Genomic DNA, 19,502 nt, shown 5'->3' with positions numbered 1-19,502 from the left:
TCTCTCTACCTTGTATGCTTCTGAACCTCCAAGCCTCACACAGCAAGGCTTTCTTTTCTCCTCCTCTGAGCAGCAACAAGGTTTACAGATCATCTGCCTTGCTGTGCTTTTTCTTTTAAACTCTAAGACTTTCCTGATGCTTCTCTCAGAGTCTGGGCCTACATTCTTTTAAGGCCAAGAGTCCAAATGAGGGACCCCGATTTCCCTAGAAATTCATGGTGCCCAACATGGGGCTCCCCTAAATTTCCAGTAACAGTTCTATCATGACATAGAAGGCACAATAGCAACCCAGGAAGATACCATCCCAGGATCAGGAGACTGAATACATGGTCGCAGCAGTCAGAAAGCAGAGAATAAATGGGGAGTGAGGCCATGCTACCAAACATCAAGGCCAATCCCCGGTGACTCACTTCTTCAAGCAAAGCTTCACCTCCCAAAGGTTCTACATCGTTTCCAAACAGCACCACCAACAGAGGACCAAGTGTCCAAACATACAGCCACCTGGGGGCCAGTTCACATTCTAACCATGACACAGCGTCATGAAATTCATCCCTTCTGACATCTTGTCTGTTTGTGTGAGACAGGGTTATATAGCTCCAGCTAGCCTCAAACTCACAGAAATCCACTTGCCTCTGCCTCCTGAGTGATGTAATTAAAGACGTGGGCCACCACGTCTAGCCCAGTGACATCTTTCAGAGCTCTCTATCTCTAGCATTGATTGGCAGTTTCCTGTTTGAGTTTGAAAGCTTCCCCATTACCACACTAAGCAGTAGTCACCGACTGGTGCTGTGCTGTATTTTATCTACAGTATCTTTTATTTGTTCTTGCTGGCTTATAGTTTTAAGGATTTGTTTATTTGTTTATTTATTTATATTTGGGGGGTTGTTTTTTGTTTTTGAGACAGGGTTTCTCTGTGTGGCCCTGGCTGTCCTGGAAGTCTCTCTCTGTAGACCTCAGAACTCAGGGATCCTTCTGACAGGATTAAAGGTGTGTACTGCCACTGCCCAGAATTATTTTTTAAATATTTATTTATTGATTTATTTATTATGTACACAATATTCTGTTTTGCGTGTATGCCTGCAGGCCAGAAGAGGGCATCAGACCTCATTACAGATGGTTGTGAGCCACCATGTGGTTGCTGGAAATTGAACTCAGGACCTTTGGAAGAACAGACAATGCTCTTAACCACTGAGCCATTTCTCCAGCCCCCCAGAATTATTTTTATATGTGTAAATATTTGCCTGAATGTATCTATCTATACCACATACATACCTAGTGCCCACAGAGGCCAAAAGAGGACATCCAATCCCCTGAAACAGGAGTTAAAGACAATTGTGAACAGTCATGTGGGTGCTGGGCGTCAAAACCAGGTCCTCTGAAAGACTGGTATGCACTTTTAACAGCTGAGCCGTCTCTCCAGCCCCCACCCACACGTACTTTAAATCGACTCTAGATTACACAGAACATCAAAGCATCTGAGTGCAGTGTGAATAATTGCCAGGCTGCATTGTTTAGGGAATGACAACATGAGACTAAGTCTCTGCATGTCCAGCACACATGCAGTTGTTTTTTTTTTTTTTTTTTTTTCAAATCTATCCGATCTATGGTCACTTCGGTCCTCGGCACAGAATCTACCAATGCAGAGAATGGCTACATTTGTGTGTCTGCTTATTTTTGCAGGAAGATCTATGGCTTTCATTAGATTCTCAAAGGGGTCTGTGACCGAGAACAAGAATAACAAAGTCAGATTCTCTAGGCTAGAGAAGGCATAGTCACTGGGCTAAAATCTCTGGTCTCTCTCTAATGGGCCATGTGACTTTGATTTCTCTTTCCTGCTCTTAGCCTCAATGTCCACTCTGTCTTATGAGGACCCTGATGGCTGAGCAGGCCTCTAAGATCTCGTATCTGTTTGTACCCTTTGCCCACTCTGCTTTGGTGTCATGGGGTCCCCACTTCCAGGTCCTGGTTACACTCTGTCACAAGGCCTGAAAGGAGGGAGGAGGGAGGAGGGAGGAGAAAGGAGAAAGGAGGGAGGAAGCAGGTTTTTCCCCAGTTCCTCTCTGCTGTGGGCTTCTTCTCCGATTCCACTCTGGCAGGTGGTACTTCTTCCCAGAGTACGGCACACCCTGCGCTGTGATTTCCCTCAGACTCTTGCCTAGCCTTCCTACTCTCCCATCATCTTTGGGACCTGCCACCAGCACAGATCCTCTCAGCTGAACACCCAGCACAAGCTTTGATGTCCCTCCTGCATCCTCTGGTGAACAGACGATCCCTAAGTCCCTCAACACTGCCATTCTCTCGAGTGTTCCCATTGAGTTTACAATGGGGTAGAGATTCAAGCCAAGGATGCTTGCTGCCCAGGCCAGTGTTCTGGGTCTAGCTCTGGCTGGACTCCTGAGTAAGGACACCAAAGCAGCTTCCTGGTATCAGTGGGCCACCTGGTGAAAACTGAAGATTTCCAGGACAGGACAATTCTGAGCAGCTAGCTCCTGGGAGAGCAAACTCATAAAATTAGTGTAGTTGTCCCACTGAGTGGACATTAAGGACTGAACCTCTCCTGCCCCCATTCCCAACCACCCTCTTAGGCACACACCAGGAGGACAAGGATGCCCTTCTTGGTTGCAAGCTTTCTCCAGAGGACAGAAGTTCCAGGAAAGAGGCCATGACACTTTTGAGCATGGAGGAAGACATCTCTGTGGGATCCCCAAGGGCTCTCTCTCCTCCACTACCTTGGGCCAACACAGGCCTTCCTTTCTCTTCCTATTACAGGCCCTTTCTGATAATAGAGGAAAAGTGTGAAATCAAGCCCAAAACTGTGCCTGGGCATGTGAGCTAGTTGACTTTCCCATCACGGTGATAAAACACACAAGAAGCAAGTGCAGGGTGGAAGGGTTTATTTGACTCCATCACAGCAGGAGCAGTATGGCAGCAGGAGCCAGAAGCTCACATCTGGGCAGCTCAGAAGGCAGAGAAAGGAACGGTGGCTCTTAGCTGGCTTTTGTAATGATGCAATGTCAGAATCCAGCTGCTGGGGCAACAATGCCTACAGCAGCCATTCTCCTCTCACACACACCCTGCAGGCACCCTGAGACAGCCTCTGTGAGTCCCCAGATCACAGACTGCCTGGTGCCAGGGTCTCTCACCTGGGAAGTGAGTTTACACCAAAGAGGTTATTGGTGGCTACATATGCCACTCCTCACCCATTCCCTGCCTCCTGCCTGGGAATCAGAGAGCCTGGCTGCAGACGGGAAACTCACATCCTCAGAGAGGTGGAAGAAGAGACTCTACTCTGCCCTGTAGGCTCTGATTCCTCTCCATTGTGTCTGTCTCCAGCGCTGGGACCTGACTCACCTAAGAGCCACCACCATGCCGTCACCCCTGTGCCTGTCTGTCCACGGCACTGAGAACCCTTCTAAAAAAATTCCTTACTCTCCAGTAATCTATCTCAGGATCCGTCTGGAGTACCAAATCCCACACCAAACCTTTCAGCTCCCTCCCTTTCTCTTAAGGGTTGTTTAACTCTATTATGCGTCTTTTTGTACATGGATGTGCGGGTGAATCTGGAACTGGAGTTACAGAGAGCTTTGAGCTGTCACGTGGGTGCTGGGAGCTGAACTGTGCTCCTCTGCAAGAGTGGGAAGCTCTCTTACCGCTGAGCCATCTCTCTCCAGCCCTCTAGATTTCGTCTTTTTCCGCATTATTCATCCCAGGATTCCAGAGGCTGCGGAGGTCTTGCCCACATTCAGGGAGGGCCTTCCTTCCTCCGCTAACCCGATCTAGATGTCCGGATGTGTGCCCCATTAGTGCCAGAGGTGCTTTTTAATCCCATCTAGTCGGTGATGGAAATTAATCACCACATCCCAGAACCCCTTTTTTGCTCATAAACTTAATATTATTGAATTGTTTAAGATATCAAAATAGAGGAAATAGTACTGATAGACGACCCCCCCTTTCCAGCCTCCATCCAGACAGTCTCATTGCTCACTTATCACAGTGACCCATCCGTGTGGCCAGGAGCTGAAGTCTGCCCTGGATTCAGACGGCACTGGTTTTTTACCTGTGTCGGTGTCTTGCCTTGGCACAGCTGCCTGTCCAATCCTGTGGGCTCCCCCCTTGGCTGTGAAGTGTCTCAGACTTTCCCTTTCTGGGATGACCTTGGCTATTTGAGCCAGGTGCTTTGTAGAACATTCTCAGTTGGGCTTCATCTACCACGTCTCCTGCTAACCCAGAGTGATGGGCTCTTGGGAAGAGGACCAAAGAGGAGACACCTCCTTCTTGTCCTATCACATCAGGGGTGCACATCATTGATTGTTGACCTCTGAGCTAACCAGGAGCTTTTGTGATAAATGCCTCCTCTCCTCTCCTCCCCTTCCATCAAGTCCCTAGGGAAGCCTAGGACCTGGGCACTTCAGAAACACCCAGTTCAAAAGTCAGTTCAAGCTGAGTGCACAGCAGATGCCTAATCCATGTTCTCCACACTGTAGGGCCTGGTTAACCTCTCTGTGTTAACCAGAGGGTACTGTGGAATGCAGACTCTGCTGCATGCCTCAATCAGAAGCTGAATTTCCCTGGGGAATTCCCTCCCTCGGTCCACAGACTCCAGCTTCTGCCAACCCCGAGGGAGCACATGGGAACCCGAGCAAATCACCACCAATGACTTCCCCAGCAAAGGGACCTCTATTGCCTCACCAAACACTCTGCTTCCAACAACACAAATGTTGGAACCATAGCGCAGGAAAATCCACAGACACTTGGACAGACAGTGTCTTAAAACCAAGTATGTCCAACGGAGACAGATGTTCCTCTAAGGCTCCACCCCCACACACAAGTATGAATGGCTATCCACACCCCCAATATAAGAGGGGACCTGTCATACCCTGAGGTGACAGAGGGTAGGGACAAAGCCCAAGCAGAGAAAACACCCTTAGGTCAGGTGGGCCACTGACAGTGAAGGGCAGACAGGGCCAGAGAGACATTAATGGCCTCACAGCCTGACTCAGGCTGGCTACCAACACCTGGATTATCCTGAAGAGGATGTATCCTGTCTCATAGATGCCCCACACACACACACCCACACAGACTCTGTTTTCTCCCTGCTTTGTTTTAAGACTGTGATTATCAACCTGTGGGTCGCAACTCTTTTGGGGGTCCCATATCAGATCTTTACATGACGATTCATAACAGTGGCCAAATTACAGTTATAAAGTAGCAACAAAAATATTTTTATGGTTGGGGACCACCACACCATGAGGAACTGTATTAAAGGGTCGTAGTATTAGGAACGCTGAGAACCACTGTTTTAGGGAAGAAAGGAAGAGAAATGTCTTCTCTGCCTTGCCTTGGGGCCCCAAAACTAGGAAAGGGCAGGGCCCTTTCTCTTCTGGTCCCTTTGATTCACCTCCACCTCCAGAGAAGGGAGCAGGAAGTGCCTACATAGCTTTGGCTTCACACCTGAGGGTCAAAGCCACAGAGCAGCCTCCAAGTCCTGGAGGGAGGGAGGATAAGCTCACCATGCGCAGTTCCAGAGAAAGCTGCGCCCCCCACACATACCCTGGGGCTGGAGCATCAGGCCTGGACAAGAGTGTCCTGGCCTGCCCTAGGCTGCTCTGCTAGCTGTGTGTCCCTAGCAATAGCTTCACTCAACCATTTCCTCCTGATTTGAGACAAGAAGAAGAAGCAGAAGTCAGCGTGTGATTCCTACTTACTGTCTTAGAAATGGCACAACAGGAGAGCTTGTTGTGTGAGTGCCCAGTGCCTTCCAGTCCCAAGCTCCGGTGGCCTTGTGGTGGCCAGAGTGGGAACCTAGGGGCTGGGAAGTTCCCTTAGCTTCCCCTGGCTTGACACTCAGCTTCCTGCCTTTTGGAAAGACTTGGGAGGCTCATCGGGCCTGGACAAAGCCCATCACTGACTTTTGTGATCAATTAGAAAGCATTGAAGAAGGCTGGGCATGTGGCTCAGTTGGGAGAGTGTTCACCCAATGTGCACAAAACCTAGGTTCCACCTCCAGCACTTTATACACTAGGTGTAGCAATGTAAGTCTGTGACCCCAGCACTTGGGATGTGGAGATAAGGGGATCACAGGTCCCAGGTCATCTTTAGCTACACAGCTCACAGCCTGAAATACCCCAGACCCTGTCTCAAAGAGAAGAGAGAAAAGAAGGGAGGTGAGGAAAGGAGAGGGAAGTGGAAGGGAGGAAAATGAAGGAGGGAGGAGAGGGAGGGGAAAGGGGAGGAAGGGAGAATAGAAGAGAGAAAAAGATAGGGGAGGGGAGAAAAGGGAAGGGGAGCGGAGAAACACTGCCTGCTGTCGTCTCTCAGAGTATGAAAATTCAGAGGAAAAAGAAACATAGGCGCCAACTCCAGTTCCCAGACAGAGCTCCGAGGGGACCCCCAGGCCCTGAATGTATTCTGGATATCTGACAGCCTCCGGGCAGAGCCACAGCCAGGAAGTGTGCAGCCAAGTTGGCTGAAGGTGCTGGAAAGTGACTCAGCTCCAGAGCCTGCACCCTCTCCTGGGTCTGTTGGGGCCTTTGAACTTCCCTCTGTCCTGCCTTCCTGGTCTTGGTTTACTTACCTATCCAATGGCCCCCAAAACCTTCTTACCCAAGGTCTAAACATGAGGCCAGCCTTGAGGTGGGGATGCGTCAGACTATTAGAAAGGTCACAAGGATCCTTTGTCCTTGATGGCCTCAACCTAATCACCACACTGTCCTATCATGGAGACCTGGTGCCTCAGAGGCCAAATAAGCTAGAAGCTGTCTCTGCTGTCATCACAAAGATATCCCCTCAGACCTTCTGACACCTGCTCCCACACTACTGTACTCCTGAGGAGAGCCAAAGCCAGCGAGAAAGCTCACAGCCTTCCTGAGACTGGCTAAGACTGCTGCCCAGCTCTTGATCAGGGTTGGTCCCACTATGCAGACTTTATGGGAGGTTCCAGAGCTCTAGGCATTGCATTGTGGGTGGGGCTGAGGCGGTAGGTTAGCTGCATTCATTTCTACAGCTGGGATAGAAATACCCTGACAAGAGCATGGGGGGGGTGGGTTGGGGGGGTCGTAGAACACAGTTCCAGGTTACACAGCAGGGAAGTCACAGACTCAGGAGCTGGAGAGAACTGGTTGCTCACATCACATCCATAATGATCAAGAGCAGCAACCTGGGATTCAAGCATGCATGCTGTACTCAGCTTCCTCCCTCCACATTTAAACAGTTGACCTAGGGAATGTTGTCGCCCACTGTAGCCAACTCTTCCAACTTCAGTTAACTTAAGATAATCCCCAACAGAGCAACAGGTCAATCTGATCCGGAAAAATCCCTCTTTGAGACTTGCTTCCCAGTTGATTCTAGATTGTGTCGAGTTGACAGAACTCTCCTGAGGAGGGAGCGCTTCCAACACCCTGGACCAGTGCTGGGAATGGGGCAAGTTCTAGAGCTGTTACGGGGGTGGGGAGGAGCTCAGAGTTATAGTCAAGCGCTTGAAAGGGGCTTTCAGAAACCACGCAGGGACAGCATGATGTTAGGGAGACTCGGGCTGTCAGCCAGGTGGTGGAGATAGAGAAAGAACAGTGCTTGCAGTGTTTTCTTGGGAAATTCGGGCAGCCCCTGACTCCAGCCCAAGCTTATGTACAAACGAGGGGGGTGGGGCAATGCCCCAGAGAGGAAAGTTACAACTCAGGAGTGGGGAGCCAAGGCTGCCAGGGAGCACCCCACCCATGGCACTGCCATAGGAACAGAAACAAACAGGCCTGAAAAGGCCATTGAGCAGGCCCTGGGTAATCCCCAGACACTGGAAAGATGGGCATCCATCCTGGCCACAGCGCCGTGACAGTGCCAGGCATGACGACCAGCCCCAAGAGTCGTGTGACCGCAGACCTGCTAAGGCTCAGAATTAAGAGGTCACAGCACAAAGTAGGGACAAAAGCTGGATCCCAAGCCCATGCCTAGAGGAAGGATGGCCACCCCTCTGAGGATAGGACTGGGGGATTCTGGGGCCACGATACCTGAGCTGGTGGTGAAGGCGGAGTGGGCTGAGCAGGCAGGAGACAGGAACAAGGGCAGGGCAGGCATTAGTTACAGGGCTCAAGGCCTTGGTAACCAAGCTTCCAGGGCCCATTTGGAGCAAGTGTGTCAGGTGCCAGGGTAGAGGGGTGAGGAGGAGGCCTGCATAGTTAGTTCAGGAGTTTCACATTCTCTAGGGGTATGGGGAGGTGAGGGAGACTGCCCAGCATCTGTCTCTCGGTGCTATGAGATCAGGAGAGCGAGGAGACTAGAAAAGGGACAGCCAGGGACATGTAATCCAAGAAAGCCAAGAAGGACAGGGAGGTATGTGGCTCTGGGAAGCAGTCAGTATCCTACCACTGCCTCCCAGTCCATCCTCTGGGGAACCAGCACCTTGCCCATGGCCCCTGGGCACTCTCATAGGGCAAGCCAAACCAGGTAAGACTCTAAACAGCCCTTGCCTTGGACATTACCCCATTCCTCACAGGGACCATAGAGCAGAATGGGAGCCTCTTCTTCTCCTCTGCTTCCCTCCAGGATCCACAAGAGCCCCACTTGCCAGCTCTGAAGCTTGGCCTCTATTCAGGACCCTGTGACCTAGGAAGGTGCTTGGATAGAGCTAGAGACAAGCCCTGGGCAGGTGGCAGCAAAAGGGCCTCTAAACAGTGTAATAGGGAAGACCGTTGAAGAGGAGAGATCTGTGTGGGTTAGCACTGTCCCATCAGGGGCGCCCTGGTATAGCAGCTCCTGTCCCTCCCAGGCTGCCAGGAGTCAGACTGTTCCCTTGGGGAAACAGAGGCAGACACTACCCTCTCAGGTGCCTGTCCATCTCTCTCCACCTCCTGTGCATAGAGATAGTCACCAGTTCCTCCATCCACAAATAAGAACCATGATGGCAGTTATCAAGGGTGCCCTAGCATATTTGTTTGACCATTGCCCTGGGAGTGAGCCTCTGTCTCCATTTTCATAGGATAAGAAAGAGACCATAAGTATAACTTCACACAGCCACTGATTCATAGCTAGTGGCTGATCTGTGTTCACACTGTGCTGCACCCATGGCCAAAGCCAAATCAGCAGCCCCATCATTGGCAGGCGCATGGGAGCAGGAGAGGAGGGTATCCAGACCTTGGCCCCTCACGCCAGAATTCCACCGTGGAAGCCAAATTTGATTTTTCTGTTTTGTTTTGTTTTGAGACAAGGTCTCATGAAGCCCAAACTGTTCTCAAATTTGCTGTGTAACCAGGAGCGACCTTGAACTTCCTATCCTTGTTCCACCTCCCCTACCCTTGGACTGATTACTGCCGCCACTCAGGTTTGTTTGTTTGTTTTGTTTTGTTTTGTTTTTGTTTTTGTGATGTTTTGTTTTTTTGGTTTTTGAGACAGGGTTTCTCTATAGCTTTGGAGCATATCCTGGAACTTGCTCTGTAAACCAGGCTTCCCTTGAACTCACAGAAATACCTGTCTCTGCCTCCCGAGTGCTGGGATTAAAAGCATGTGCCACCACCGCCACTCAGTTGTTTGTGGTCCTGGACATCAAAGTCCAGAGTTCGGAGCTAGGTAAGCACCCTACCTTCTACCACATCCCCAGCTTCTCCCTGAAGAATGGACACTGAAGGCTCCAAGATAAGGGTCTCAGGCTGGACAGGTAAGATATGGAGGCCAGAGAGAACTGGCCCATACTGGAGGTCGGGGTTAGGCCAGCGAATGCAGATAGAGCCCTGGCAGGATTGCTTAAAACCAGAGGAAGCTAGAGGATCAATTCAGCCCAGACCTTGGCCCGAACCTGGGGTGAAAAGAAGGGTTTGGATGTCCTGAGCTTGTCTAGCCCATATGGTACCTGACTGTTGCAGACATCCTTGGAGGAGCCACAGGGCCATGGAATAAAGGGAAGACATACCCAAGCTCTGTGTGTGAAGGGAAGGCAGATGATATGGGAACCAAGGCCTGGCTCAGAACATTGGGGCTGGAAGTGCTAGGACGAAGGGGGCAAGAAACACTGCTTTTTAGAGCCCCTTTCTGAGGCCCTGCATGGAAAGAGTAGGGTCTTTGTCCCTAAGGCCATGGCCAGCATCTCTATGACACAGGGAGTCTACCAGGCTGATGGCTGCAGGCAGAACACACCAGGGCAGAGGCCATGATTCAACGGCCAGGGTGAGCTGCTGTGTTACAGGCATGGATTAGAGTTCAGAGGGCACCTGCTAGACCTGCACTGAGATTTCCAGGACCTTTTGTCCCAGAACAAAGGATTGGACCCGGGATATGTGGATAGTGGCAGAGACAGACAGTTTATTACACAATAGAAAGGTGTTCTTGAGAATGAGAGTGAGCTGGAGAGCTGGAGAAAGTCTGAGGTTCAAAAGGTCCCAACCACAAGAGGATCCTACACGGGTCCTCTGTGACACCCACCTCCTCCAGGATTGGAGAGTGTGGGCCATTCTTGAACATGTTCTGTCTATCACATGCAGCCTTGGTGAGGCGGTTTGGAATGTTAGTTTAAGATGTGTTGCTTTTGTTTATGCTGTGGAGTGTTTGTTTAATGATGCAAAGATGTGTTGCATTCTTTCATGTTGTATTTGTGTAGCTCTGTGAAGCTGTGCTACTGTGCCTGTCTAAAACACTTGATTGGGTCTAATAAAGAACTGAATGGCCAATAGCAAGGCAGGAGAAAGAAATAGGCAGGACTGCCAGGCAAAGAGAATAAATAGAAGAAGAACTCTAGGCTTGAGAGAGAAAAGGAGGAGAGGACACCAAGGGCCAGCCACCCAACCACCCAGCCACCTAGCCAGCCATGGAATAAGAAGGAAAGAAAGATATATAGAATAAAGAAAGGTAGAAATCCCAGAGGCAAAACATAGTTAAAGAGAAAGGGAATAATTTAGTTATAAAACCTGGCTAGAGCCGGGCGGTGGTGGCGCACGCCTTTAATCCCAGCACTCGGGAGGCAGAGGCAGGCGGATCTCTGTGAGTTCGAGGCCAGCCTGGTCTACAAGAGCTAGTTCCAGGCCAGGCTCTAAAAAAGCTGCAGAGAAACCCTGTCTCAAAAAACTAAAAAGAAAAAAAAGAAAAAAAAGAAAAAAAAATCCTGGCTAGAAATAAGCCAAGCTATGGCCGGGCATTCATAAGTAAGAATAACTCTCCATGTATTTATTTGGGAGCTGGATGGCAGGCCCCAAAGAGAAAAAAAAAAAAAACAGTGAGATGTCTCCTGTTTTTTAGCCCACTGACCACTGACTTTTTCTAGACTTGATCAGTCTTGATGCTTCTGGAACCTTCTTTCACCTCACTGGGGCCTCCTGTGTGATGAGCATGGCCTCCCTGCTCCCAAGTTTGGCCACAACCCAGTCCGGCGTCTAGGCCTTGCATCCAGGTAGAAACTGAGCAGGAGGCAGTTAGGACACCAGCTCCCACCAGTTCAGTCAGCCTGTGTAGAGGAGGAGCTGTAAGAGAGGAGGCCCTTGGACAGGCTAGGCACCCATCTGAAGTCCAATGTGCTCCTATGTAAGTGGGGCACCAAAGCATCTCCCACAGCCACAGACATGAAGCTGTAAATACCAGACTCCACTCCCAGTCCCAGCTGACTTTGAGAAACCGACTTTGAGCCAGTCTCTACCTCCTAACTCACTGCGTAACACAGAACCTAGCATTTTCTCCCCTTCTTTCTCAGAGGGGACAGACTTGGAAGCATCTCCATAACCTGGAAGCAGGGCTGGGTAGGACCCAGGGTTTTAGAATGAAGGCAAGACTGTCCTCGTCCCAGAGGCTGAGAAAGGGACGCTGAGCACCCTTGCCCCCCTGAAGAGCTGCTGGGTTGCAGGACTCTGACACAGACTCCATGGCCCATGAGCAGGCCCTACCCACCTTCAGAGAGCACATCTTGGGGGAATGGGTATTCAGGGTTCCTGTAGTCCCCCCGCAAAGCCACAGGGATGCCTTCAAGCTGCTCAAATATCCAGGTACAAGCCTCTGAGCTCACCCACAGCACAGTCCCAGGCTCCGAGGCTTCGGGGACCGTAGGGCCATCTGCCTGAAGTCGGTCACAGTCTCCAATCCCCCCTCTGCCTCAGTGTTGCCCCACAGCCTCCTCCTCAGAACAGCAGGTCCTCAGCAGGTCCCTCACGTGCATGCTTTAGGCAAGAGTTTTTCTGACAGGAGTCTCAGCTGCATTTTACCCTGCCCTGCCGGCCTGGGTTCAAGAACAGACAGGAAGAATCTCTCCTAGGTCACATTTCCCTTATTGTCCTGGCTACCAGGCTACTCAGCCCCACAGTGGGAGCCCAGCATAGAGTCACTCTGCATGCTTCCCCACTCGACCTCGACCTCCCTGGAGCTGACTTTGCTTCTCCATCTCCCAGCTATGTCCCCGGCATACCCCAAGCTGAAAAGGCTTTGCTTACTTCATGTCCTGTATCCAAAGAAGCTGAGGTCATGAGCTAAGCATGAACATGGCTGACTAGGCAAGAACAGAGAGTGGAGGGGACAGAAAAGTTTGGAGTCTTTCTTCAACCTTGCCACGGGGAGCATTGTATAGCTAAGAGCAGTGCCTATCATGGCTCAAACCTGGAGGGGCGGCTGGGCAGAGGGTGAGGCTTGGAAAGAGTTCATAAGGGAAACAAGGCAAAGATCACTGCCCAAAAACACTCCACAGGGTGGCCAGGCTTCACAGCAAATGCCTGGCCCCCACTGCCAGGTTGGCATGGCCAGGCCATCCTCTGTGATACTCCATCTCCAGAGCCTGTAAGGCATACCTGGCATATGCCTCTGGCACAGTCCATACCTTACACCAGCAGGAGCATGACTCTTGCCTCGCTGCCATGATAACCTGACAGGGATCGCCTCCACAGTCCACCCCCATGAACCGCTCCCAGGCTGGTTCCTGGGCTCTGGCCCTTTAAAGCTTCATTACAAGGGACCTGGCGTGAGGAGCCAGTAGCCATTGAGATGGCAAGAGCTGGCCAGCTGGTCTCTGTCCAAGCCCCACTGTCCTTCTCTGAGGTGTGCCCAGCTGGACCTTTAAGAGGCCAGGGGCACTGTTGGCAAATGCACAGCTGGCCCGCGCTGGGCTGGGCACGTTCCTGCTCCTTGTGGAAGGCTTAGCTGGATAAGAGACAAAATGTTCTTGCACAGCTTGGTAAACAAGCCTGGAGTGTTTGGAAAGCTTCTGCCTATACAAAGGACTGCGCTGGGAATGCAAGAGTTGCAAAAGAAGACTCTGGGCTGCAGGAGGGGGCTGCGCCGCAACAGGATTGCCCTGGGTGTGCGTGTGTGCGCATGCCAGACAGCTGTGGCCTCTGCCTGTGTTGAGGAGGGGTGTGTGCACACCTGTGTACCACTGTTGGATCTACCTGTGTGGGTGGAGGGAGGGGTGTGTGTACACATGGAAATGTCAGCTGGCGAGGCGCACTACAATTCCTCTTGGGTGCACACACACACAGTAGGTGAAAAGCTATGGCTGTATATGAGCACGGGGTGGTTGGGAGCATGTAAACACGAGCTCATATGTGTAAGTACAGCTCTACACAGCTTCCCCTGGAGCCCAGATGTCTTCGTTAGGGTTACTATTGCTGGGATGAAACACCATGAGCAAAGCAAGCTGGGGAGGAAAGGGTTTATCTGGCTTCCACAGAACTGTTCATCACTGAAGGAAGACAGGACAGGAACTCAAGCAGGTCAGGAACTAGAGGCAGGAGCTGATGTAGTGACCATGAAGGGGCACTACTCACTGGCTTGCTCCCCATGGCTTGCTCAGCCTGCTTTCTTCTAGAACCCAGGCCCACCAGCCCAGGGATGGTGCCACCCGCAATGCCCTCCCACATCCATCACTAATTAAGAAAATGCCTTTCAGCTGGATCTTATGGAGGCATTTCCTTAGTTGAGGTTCCCCCCTTGCAGATGACTCTAGCTTGTGTCAAGTTGACGTAAGACCAGCCAGAAGAGAAGATGCATCTCTGAGTCTACAGAGTGAGTTCCAGGACAGCTGGAGTTACACAGAGAAACCTTGTCTTGAAAAACCAAGGAGAAAAAAAGAAAAAGACTACGCAGGATACCAGCCCTATGGAGCACAGGCTAAGGCTGTCCTTTGCCCGGGCTTCAGGGTACCTAGCCTAAGATGGGAAGGATGCCAGGAGCCTTGCTCCCCTGACAGCTAATTAGGGTCAGGAGCATGGCGACCTGGTGAGTGAAGGCAAGGAGTCTGAAGAGCCACGAAGCCAAAGAAACCAGGTGAGCAGCCCTCAGGGGCAAGAACTTGTCAGGGGGCCAGACTCAGCTCATCCGGGACTGATCTTGGTTGTAATGATGGTGCCAAGGGCTTTGACACCCCATTGGGAGCTTGCCCAGGGCTAGCAGATACCAGAGGCTGGCCTTACCTACAAAGATCTATCCTCACACCAGCTTGGTTGGCTACCTGGACCATGTCAATCCTAGGCGTGTCAGAGCATGCCCTCCAAGGCCACCTAGCTATGTGGAATGGGCAGATAGCAGTGTGCAATTGGATTAGAGCCAAACAAGGTGCCTGGCACTAGGAATCAGCCCTCATGACCCACATCTGTGTCAGTGACGGGAGCTGGCCAGGTCCACAGCTTGTCCTCTGGCTGTAGCCATCCTGCAGAGGAGGCAGAGTTTCCTCTGAGTCATCCCACATGGAGCCTGCAGACACCCCTCAAGATCCTCTATGCAAAAATTTAGGGAGAGGGTGAGGCACTGGGAATATCAACAAAGGACAGCCTTTGCCCTAGGACAAGCAAAAAGAGCAGGACCTCCCTGTGTGCCCGTCTAGGAGAGAGACATACGGCAGTAGGAGCACAGCGAGGCATAGACCCAGTCTAGGGCGTAAAGACAGGGGAGGCTCTGTAGAGTGGACGCTTGAGAAAGGTCTGAAGGAAGAAAGCTGGGCCCATTAGAAGTGAGACCAGAACAGGACTGGGTCTACAGTGGTTACTCAATCAATGTTTGTCCAGCGGGTGGCTGAACCCAGTGAGACAGAACCCTAAAATGCAGAGAGGATGTAAAAGTGGCAGAGCCCTGCCATCCTGGTGCCAACCTGACCTGAGCTCGACCCCACCTGGCCCTGGCAGAGAGAAGATTGGTAGGTTGGTACTCGCAATGGCCCACTCCCCATCATGCCCAGCACTGATGTTTCCCAGGGCCAGGGGTGGACTCTGTCCTTAGAATGGCTGGAGAGCCAGGTGGAATGGAATAGTCGAGTCCCTGGCCACCTGCCCAGCCCACTGGGGGTGGCCTTGGGAGGTACATCCACCTCTTGGCTACTGCAGGAGGCAGCATAGCCAGGAGAACCATTTGGGAAATGCGTATTATTAGAGCTTGCAGCAGAGCCAGCCAATGCCAGGACAGCCAGGGTGTCCACCCCTTCGGCTCTCACAGTAAGGGTAGAGGTGGGGTCTCCTGACAGGGCCGAGCCTTTGGCTACCTGTGAACCAAAGTCACTCAAAACACATCAGCTATGAATCCTCCTGAAGTATCCCAGGAGAGGAAGGAAGGTGGAGATCCAACAGCCCCCCACCAGCAAAATAAGGGAGCCGGCAGGGAGTAAGGACGTGATGTCTTAAGCTGCCCCCCAAATCCTCAGCCAGGTAGACACATGGTGTAGATGCTTCTTGTGTGCTCTGTGATGGCCCTGGTCCTGTAAAGCCAGCTTATGGCTGGTGCCCTCCCCAGGAAAGCAGAGAGGCCCTAAGGCCTGCAGGAGTAAGGGGAGGAGCACAGGAGGCCACTACAACAGCTGTGGCCAGGCCTGTATATCCCCCATGGTCTAGTGCCCAGGTAGTGCTGGGACCTGTGTAAATGTGCCACCATGTCAAAGGATGTCAGACAGAAGGTCCCAAGGTCACATGGTCAAAGAAAGAAAAGGTATTCAGCCCAGAATCCACTTCTGAATATAAGGGGTGAAGATATACTGAGCTGCCAAACCCTCTAGGTCCAAGAAAGATGGGAGGACAGGGACAGGAGTCCAGCCTGGAGGGTGGACCCGGGACAGGTGGGCCGAGAGACTATCTAAGGAGGTGGGGCCCTTCCTCCCAGTGGGCCAAAGTGTGGGCACCAGTGGCACTGGCCCAGGACCTGAGAAGGGAGAGAAAAGGTACCAGGCCCCGAGATGCAAGAGCAGGGAGTGAGGGGAAGTCTGGGTTAGTCCTTCCGCAAAGCAGAGAGAACCACGCTCTACTCTCCAAAGGTCCAGATATGGGGGAATCTTCTGCCTCCCAGGACCAGAAAGACAGGAATATCCCCCATGAGATTAGATCGGAGTCTCCCACCCAGGAACACAGCCACAGTAAAGGCCCATTAAAGAAAAACTATTTCATGTGGTCAAGAGAATGATGGAATCTCTGACCTGGGTGGTGGCCTAACATTCCACATTGATCTGGCTAGGAAGTCACCTCGAGGAAGCCAGGCTCCCCATCAGCCATGCTACGGAGATGGGCGGAATAATTATCCCTTTAATGAGAGACTGTACTTTTCTTTCTCAGGGTCCCACCCTGGAGTGTGGTGGCTTGCAGGGACACAGCCATGAATCCTAAGCCTACCCACTTTTCTGAATTGCTCAGAAAAATGTAAAATTTCCTTTTTGAATGTCTTTGTTCTAAGCATGACTCATCTTATACTTTAGGCTTCCCTATTCTTTTCCTAAAGCTCCCCTCCCTGCCACGTGGTTGCTTGTCTGTCATGTGGCTGGCTTACCTCTGTGCTAGCTTAATTCACTCAGCATGGTGTTTTTCCTCCTCTCCTCTATTCTCCTCTGGACAGCTGCTGAGATTTACCTCTGGTCCACCCTAGGGTTTTTCTAATAAACTCTAATAAAATTATTCTGGAGCTTCTGCTTGAGTCCATTCTTGAATTCCTTTATTAATGAGACTAATAACCCCAATAGAGGACCTCAGTTCCCATAATATCACCAGAGAAGTCCCTTGTCTCCTGCTATATACTGGGATGGACCTGCAGGGTAGGAGGTACTCAGATACCAGGACCTATGACAATACAGTGCATGGGGACCCTCCAAGGGTTTATGGGAGAGGGAAAGGAAGAAAGCCACCAAAGGGGGTGACAGAGAGGTAACAATAACATCAGAAGGCTCCTCTCTTCCCTCTAGAGCAGAAATGCCCAGGGATTCCTAGGTCACGAAAGCATAAGGTCTAAAGAGAAGACAGATATAGAAGGGGCTACAGCAGTCCAGAAGAGACTGGCTGTTTTGGGCCAGGGGCACACTCTGATCTGTGGGATAAGCAAGCTCCTGGCCCACCTCACAAGACCACATGCGAATATATGTGGGCATTCAGCCTAAAGGGACCCCATGTTTCCCCAACCAACCAACCGGTATCCCTTCTAAAACCCAAGGATGATGATGGTAGCCACATCTCTACTGCCCAGTTTGCAAGCATAGGCGGGACACCCCACGGAAGTCTACATGAGGTTCTACTCACAGTAGAATCCTGGGTCATCCTCCTCTCCAGAAATAACTTCATTCATTCAGCAGGTTTGAGGGGCAGTGGGAACTGGTCGAGTTGAGAGGTCCCTTAGTAAAGATGGGTAGAACTTGGCTACCAGTATGTTCCACAGGAACCTCTGAGGGTCAGCACCCCACCAAGCTATCACCCAGGATCTCTGAACTCCCCACTATCCAGGAATGGAGGTTCTGCGGCTGCCTTCATCATTCTTCCTTCACTGATTCCGTCACCCACTCTGCCACCCTTTCCCAACATGGCTCACCAAATTGAGGTCACACCTCCTCCTCCTGGCCCACCTTCCCGGGGATCCCAGCTATGCAGCCTCTGTACCCATAAACAGCTCATCCCAGCTCTGCTCCTCCACACTGCATATACAAGAAAGCCTGGGTGGTTTTTCTCTGGACTCGTACCCCGACTTAAACAGAACTTAGACGCAGCTCCTGCAGTCAGAGGCATGACCATGTGTATATTAGAGAATAAACACATAAACACCCTTCAGAGGGTACTGGGCTGAACTCAGCCTTGGAATTCAGTTCTTAACCCCATATTCCAATTTCCTCTGTTACTGTGACAAATGACAGGACCAAAAACAGCTTAGGGGAAGAAAGTGTTTGTTTACATTTACGGGTTATAGAGCGTCATTGAGGAAGGCAGGTTAGGTCCGTGAAGCAGAAAGCGTGAGTTGTTCAGAGAGACCCATGTTCGGCTAGCTTTCTTATACCACCTAAGCCCATCTGTCTAGGGATAGTGCTGCCCACAGCGGACCAGGCCCTCCTACATCAGTTAACAATCAAGACAATTCCCCACAAACATGTCCAAAGGCCAATCCTTCAACTGGGACTCCCTTCTCAGGTGGATCAGGGCTGTGTCAAGTAGACAGTGAAAGCTAATTAGGATACTCAGTCTCCCCTTCCCTTCTCAGAAGGGGACAGCGACTCAAGAGTACTCAGGTAACCTGGAGACAGGGCTGGGGTGGGAGCCAGGGATCTAAAATGAAGGCCAACCCCCACCCCCTTCCCAAAGGCTAAGGTTGAGAAAGGACCACCAACACACTGAAGTGCCCTGGGTTATCCGACTCTGGAGCAAAGAGGGGTCTGGAGGTGGATCACACAGCCTACAGCCAGGCCGACAAAGGCTTGTGTCACACAGGCTGACTGGCGTCGGACAGACCAGGCTCCACACAGCAGGATGACACCCCAAGTGCCCCCAAATCCAAACTGACCTGTCCCTACCCTGTTAGGCACTAGGCAGCCTGGAGCCACACGCCCAGGGAGAAAGAGGGCCCAGTGTTACGGGGAAGCCAGCCAGGGGGACACACATGCTCCAGGAGCTTGGGAGATTAAAGCCAGCCACATAAACATGACCAGGAAGTGTCCCCACAGCAGTGCTCCCCGCAGACAGCGTCCCCACAGGAATTGCCCAATGGATCTGTTGCAATGGTTTTAAATTCCGGCGCCAGGCCTGCAGACACATGGCTGTCAGATCCTGGCCTCCCAGGCCCCCCGCCACCCTGGCTGCTCCAGCTGCAAGCCAGAGAGAGCTCCTCGGTTTGGGGCCTAAGATGGTTGTGGAACCGGGTGTGACAGGAGAGAGATTGATAGTCAGAATCGGCTCCAAACTGAATCTGTCATCCTCCAGGACAGTACCAGGGTGTCACTGGCCTGTCCCAAGGAAAGGGAGAGCCCCAAACTCACACTGCTCTTCACTCCCAGGGTCCTGTGGGCAGTTGGACTTCTCAGATTCATTATCTGGAAGCCGGTCCTGGGCAGGAGGGTCTGACCTGTCCCTAATATGCAGATCTGATCTAAGGGCCTTCCCTCTGTCTCTGCACCAAGCCTGATTGGCCTTGGATGTCCTGGCCTCTCTTGCTGCTTTCTCCTCCCCCAGAAGGAAAAGCCAACACCACAAGCCATTCCCTGTCAATTGCCATACCTCCCCACTAAGGGTCTTCTGTGATTTTTTTTTCCCATCATACACTTCTTGTTGAATACAAACTTCCAGAAGAGCCTCAGCACACCTCTATCCTGGATCCTGCCTAGAAATGGG

At 51.5% G+C, this 19,502-nt stretch overlaps 1 long non-coding RNA gene across 1 annotated transcript in view; it reads right to left on the bottom strand.

The window, feature by feature from the left end:
• The window catches only part of LOC119818909, a 57,860-nt gene extending 38,672 nt beyond the window's left edge, over positions 1 to 19,188 (bottom strand). Inside the window, exon 1 of the long non-coding RNA XR_005286197.1 lies at positions 19,151 to 19,188. This is a non-coding gene — a long non-coding RNA (uncharacterized LOC119818909). The remainder of the gene's footprint in view (positions 1 to 19,150) is intronic.
• Positions 19,189 to 19,502: the final 314 nt, after the last annotated feature.

This window comes from Arvicola amphibius, chromosome 7, assembly GCF_903992535.2.
Source record: "Arvicola amphibius chromosome 7, mArvAmp1.2, whole genome shotgun sequence".
NCBI lineage: Eukaryota > Metazoa > Chordata > Mammalia > Rodentia > Cricetidae > Arvicola > Arvicola amphibius.
Note: the sequence above shows the minus strand (reverse complement) of the source record. Positions and strands in the feature narration are given on the sequence as shown.